General features: G+C 34.8%; 1 pseudogene across 1 annotated transcript; it reads left to right on the top strand.

Moving 5' to 3' along the window:
* Nucleotides 1–2,091: 2,091 nt before the first annotated feature.
* On the top strand, nt 2,092–5,524 carry LOC120068297 (pentatricopeptide repeat-containing protein At5g04780, mitochondrial pseudogene; annotated as a pseudogene). Its single transcript, XR_016527704.1, has 2 exons — nt 2,092–2,122; nt 2,210–5,524. The product of XR_016527704.1 is annotated as a pentatricopeptide repeat-containing protein At5g04780, mitochondrial pseudogene (transcript).
* Nucleotides 5,525–6,000: the final 476 nt, after the last annotated feature.

Raw genomic sequence — 6,000 nt, 5'->3', positions numbered from 1 at the left:
ATTGTATCCATGCATATCTATAATAACGATCTAGTATAAGTCATAGGGAGCCGAGTCATTACATTGACCCAGCTGTAATTATGAACAATCTGTGAAGAATCGACTTACTAATCATGGTTAAATCAAGTGGACATAAATATATCCACAGTGAGGAGAGTACAACTACTGAATTTTAGTGGAATGTCTTAGTAGTTAACAAATATTAGTTAATTAGGTTAAAGGGTTTAGCGGGTTAATCTCTGATTGTTGGAGCTCATGATCTGTAGGTCTATTAAGTCCCCTACTAGCTAATATCAGACTAAACCTTAGAGTAGTGTGATGAGAGAGTTTGAAACATTTAAATTCGGCTTAGAAAATTATAGTTAATTATATGCGATATAATTAATGTAATTATATAGTTTAATTGTTGAATAAACGAAATTGGAGTTGTAAATATTTAAATTCGATTTAAATATTGTACACATGAATAGAGATTCATGTTCGAGGTTGGTGTTTATTATTAATTTAATATTTGATATTAAATTTATTAATTAATTATTTAAAATTAATTAGTAGAATTAATTTCATTAAATTTGGTTTTAATAAAATTAATTTTTCATTTAAAAATGGAATTTGGAAAATTCAAATTTTTGAATGAAAATTAATTTAGTGGAAAATTTAATTTTTTCCACTAACCCTAAACGCCTCATAGCCACTTTGCATGATTAATTTAGTGTCAAGTGCATATCAATTTAATTTTGCATGTTATCTTCTATAAATTGAAGAAATTTCACTGAAGAACTTTTTCTTTTGGAGTCTGTTCTCTAAATTTCCCTTTAATCTCACCATAATTTAGTTCACACAAATCGTTTTAAGGTCAAAAAATAACGGGAAAGACTCTAACAGTGGTCCACGAAGAGTTTGTGATTAGATTCAAGCAAAGGATTGTGAAAAGAATTGTTTTTGAACCCTTGACTTCAAAACAATCTTGTTCTCTAAATTTCCTTTTAATCTCACCATAATTTGGTTCATACAAACTGTTCTAAGGCCAAAAAATAGTGGGAAAGACTCTAACGGTGGTCCACACGAGTTCGTGGTTAGATTCAAGTAAGGGATTGCTGTAATTTTGAAGTTCTACCAAAGTTGTGCATTCAAACCCTATCCTTTTTATTATGAACATGCATACTTGATCTTCAAAATTAATGTAGTTAAAGTGCTTTAAATCCAGATTACTTCTGCATGCTTGTAGTTAACTCTTGCACATTGCTTTTGGAACCACCCAGAAAAGCCGTAGAGATAATTATCCTCATTTATATACAAATAGTCATTCCATTCCATAACCAATGTGAGAATTTGTTTGCACTTTTAACAATTTGGTAGTTGGTTTTGTGTTCTTACTATTGTCAATTTGTTTCAAACCTACCTTGAGCTACGGACATCCTTCATGCCAGTTCAGATATGTCCATTTTGATGGAAGCACATATATATTTTTTAAGTATCATTTAAATGAACAATTTTTTTTTTTCTTTTAAGAAACCAAAATTTGAGTCACAAAGTTTTAAACCATCAATTAACCCAAAATCTCAAAGTCTCATTTGGTAATCATTTTGTTTTTTTGTTTTAGTTTTTGAAAATTTAGCCTATAAATACTTATTCCACCTCTAAGACTCTGTTTGGTAACAATTTTGGTTTTGGTGTTTGTTTTTTAAAATTAAGTCTATAGACACTACTTCTACCTCTAAATTTCTTAGTTGGTTATCTACTTTTTATCATTGGTTTAAAAAAACAAATCAAATTTTGAGAACTAAAAAAAGTAGTTTTCAAAAAGTTATTATTTTAGGAATTCGGCTAAGAGTTCAATCTTAATATAAAAGCAAATCATTGTAAAAAATGTGGATGAAATATGCTTAATTTTAAAAAACAAAAACAAACAATCAAGGTCATTTACTCTTTTACTTAAGAAAAAAACGTAAATTATTTTGAGAAATTAAGAAAAAATAAACTTAATCTTTAAAAACTAAAATCTAATAATAGAATATTAGCAAATGGAGCTTACTTGAATTGTTAATATTAATTGAAAAGGAAATATTATTAGAGTTTGAATACAGTATCCTCTTGCTACAAAACGATATCTACCCGAAAGGTTAGGATTTTAAATTGTCTTTGTGTTGCATCCTAATGTGAGAAATGATTTTAAATAAGAACTAATTGGAAATGCTCCCAAATTCAGTTGTTTCAAGCAGGAAAAGAAGAGAAGAGAGACAGAGAGGATGCATACTGTCGAGTTCAAGACTGATATAAGAAGTTCATCTTCAACTCAAGTTTCAGAGTACGCTCAATCTTATCTGCTTTGCCCTTCAATTCGTCTTCCTGCGTAAGCTGATGCAAGGAAATTGATTTCAAACTAATATTTGCAAATGATCAAATGGCGGGTGTTTTTCCCTTTCTTCCTTTTTCTTTTTTGGGTACGGGGGTTTATAGAATTCCCCCTGATAATGGAAAGTCGATAGTAGTTTCTTGAATGAGCAAGTAGATTGTATTCTATTATGTGCGTTATGAATTTTTCTCACCTTAATTCTTTGCGAACCTTTCTTTCCACACCTCTGAAACCTTTTACTCCCGCTACCCCTTTTCTCACTTCTACCAAATTTATCGTTAACACGTCGATTAAGTATATAAGCAACCTACGAACCAATGATGTTTCTGGGTTTATTCTTAATAGCAGTAGCAACACTTCATCCATATCCTACTCAAAGCTTTTATTACAGTTTACTGCTTCCAAGGATGTAAATTCGGGCATGGAAATCCATGCTCGTATGATCAGGTTGGGATTGTGTAGAGATATAAGGCTAAGGAACCAATTGATAAACTTGTACTCAAAGTGTTGGTGTTTTCAAGTTGCCCGGAAACTTGTTATGGCCAGTACTGAGCCAGATTTAGTTTCTTGGTCTGCTTTGATATCTGGGTATGCTCAGAATGGGCGTAGTGAAGAAGCCCTTTTGACCTTTTATGAAATGTATTTATTGGGAGTGAAGGGCAATGAGTTCACTTTCCCTAGTGTTTTAAAAGCATGTTCTCTGACAAAGGACTTGGAACTGGGGAAGCAGATTCATGGGGTTGCCTTAGTGACAGGTTTTGAGTCTGATGTGTTTGTTGCCAACACTTTGGTTGTCATGTATGCTAAATGTGGGGAGTTTGGTGATTCGAAGAAGCTATTTGAGGCAATTCCCGAACGAAATGTTGTGTCGTGGAATGCTTTGTTTTCTTGTTACGTGCAGATTGATTGCTTCGAAGAAGCAATTAATTTGTTTCAAGAAATGATTTCTATTGGACTTGGTCCTAATGAATTTAGTCTCTCCACTGTATTAAACGCTTGTGCTGGTTTGGAGGATGAAGATTATGGAATGAAAATTCATGGGTATCTGATAAAGCTAGGATATGATTCTGATCCATTTTCTGCAAATGCACTTCTTGACATGTATGCAAAAGCTGGGTGTCCTGAAGCTGCAATAGCTGTATTTTATGAAATCCCGAAACCCGATATTGTTTCATGGAATGCTGTAATAGCTGGCTGTGTTCTTCATGAGTATAATGATTTAGCTCTTAAATTGTTTGGAAAAATGGGAAACTTTAGAGTGGCTCCTAACATGTTTACTCTATCAAGTGCTCTTAAAGCTTGTGCTGGGATAGGGCTTATAAAATTAGGTAGGCAGTTGCACTCTGCCTTGATGAAGATGGATATGGAATCAGATTCATTCGTGGGTGTTGGATTGATAGATATGTATTCCAAGTGTGGTTTACTGCAAGATGCAAGGATGGTGTTTGATTTAATGCCTAAAAAGGACTTGATTGCATGGAATTCAATTATTTCTAGTTACTCCAATTGTGGGTATGACATAGAAGCTATATCGCTCTTCACAATGATGTATAAAGAAGGTTTAGAATTCAACCAGACCACATTGTCAACAATCCTCAAATCTACAGCTGGTTCTCAGGCCATTGGGTTCTGTGAACAAGTTCACGCAATCTCAATCAAATCTGGTTATCAATACGATGGTTATGTTGCAAATAGTCTCCTCGATTCATATGGAAAATGTTGTCTATTAGAAGATGCAGCAAAAGTTTTTGAAGTGTGTCCTGCTGAAGATTTAGTGGCGTATACATCAATGATTACAGCATATTCCCAATATGGCCTGGGCGAGGAGGCTCTAAAGATGTACTTGCAAATGCAAGATAGAGATATAAAGCCCGATGCATTCATCTTCAGTTCTCTTTTCAATGCGTGTGCAAATTTGTCAGCATATGAGCAAGGAAAACAAATCCATGTCCATGCCCTGAAATGTGGGTTGCTATCAGACGTTTTTGCTGGAAATTCACTTGTTAATATGTATGCCAAATGTGGAAGTATAGATGATGCTAGCTGCATTTTCAATGAGATACCTTGGAGGGGAATTGTATCTTGGTCCGCGATGATCGGTGGACTTGCTCAACATGGCCATGGGAGAAAAGCCCTCCAACTGTTCTATCAGATGCTCAAAGATGGTATTCCTCCAAATCACATAACCTTGGTCAGCGTCCTTTCTGCATGCAATCATGCTGGTTTGGTAACTGAGGCTCGTAGATTTTTTGGATTAATGGAAGAATGGTTTGGAATTATACGGACGCAAGAGCATTATGCTTGCATGGTTGATATCTTGGGTCGAGTTGGGAGATTGGATGAGGCAATGGTGCTTGTAAAAGAGATGCCATTTCAAGCCAGAGCTGCTGTTTGGGGGGCACTGCTAGGTGCTGCAAGGATTCATAAAAATATTGAGCTTGGTAGACAAGCTGCTGAGATGCTGTTAACTCTTGAACCTGAAAAATCAGGAACCCATGTGCTCCTAGCAAACATTTATGCGTCCACAGGAATGTGGGATAACGTTGCAAAGGTAAGAAGATTGATGAAAGACAGCTTAGTGAAGAAGGAGCCAGGGATGAGTTGGATTGAGGTGAAAGATAAGGTGCACACCTTTATTGTTGGAGATAGAAGCCACCCTAGAAGTAAAGAAATATATGTAAAACTTGACGATTTGTGGGAACGTCTGAGTAGAGTGGGCTATGTTCCTGTGATTGAGACTGATCTACATGATGTGGAACAAATTGAAAAAGAACAACTTCTATGGCAACACAGTGAGAAACTCGCTGTGGCTTTCGGGTTAATTGCAACTCCACCAGGGGCTCCCATTCGGGTTAAGAAGAATCTGAGAGTATGTATTGACTGTCATACTGCATTCAAATTCATAAGCAAAGTCGTTGCACGTGAGATTATTGTTAGAGACATAAATAGATTCCACCAATTCAGAGATGGTTCTTGCTCTTGTGGTGATTATTGGTAACTTTTTTCTATTATTTATATAACACATTTACACTTCATACATTTTTGTGGTACGATTTATAGGAAACAGTTTCAGGCATTTCCGGAGCATGTCATTATTAGGAAACAACTTATTTGTTTTTCATTCTTTTAGATCAAATATAAATTTTAATGAGAGAAATTTGCTACCTACTCGAACTTTATTTGATTGATCAACTTATTTAGAATGCTTGTAGATTACATAAAAATAATCTTCTGTTTAGTGAGAATCATTTCCTTTGAGTTGGGCTGTTTGAAGTCATAGTTGCAGGTGGGTTTAGAAGGAACTAGAGTAGATAAAGTATAAACACCTGTAATGTGATCATGATGTTAATGACCTTGAGCAACAAGTTTGGGTTTGTTCAAACGCTAAGCAAAGCCAGAATTGTGGAAGCAATTCAGAAACTTCGTTTGACATCAGGTGAGTGCCCCTCTGAATCATGCATATATCATTTACATATACTTGTTTTTATGATCCATTGTCTTGTTGCCAAACCAACAGTTTTGCTTTATGGCCGTTGAAAATCACTTATTATTTTCAAAATCACTTCGAGACGATAGACTCTTTGAAAATTAAGGGTTTGTTTGAATTGACTAAGAAAAACAGTGTTTTTCAAAAAGTCATTTTT

Source organism: Benincasa hispida, chromosome 1 (assembly GCF_027475165.1).
Source record: "Benincasa hispida cultivar pf3 chromosome 1, pf3_genome.v1.1, whole genome shotgun sequence".
NCBI classification, from domain to species: Eukaryota; Viridiplantae; Streptophyta; class Magnoliopsida; order Cucurbitales; family Cucurbitaceae; genus Benincasa; species Benincasa hispida.
This window is presented reverse-complemented; position numbering and strand designations above follow the sequence as displayed.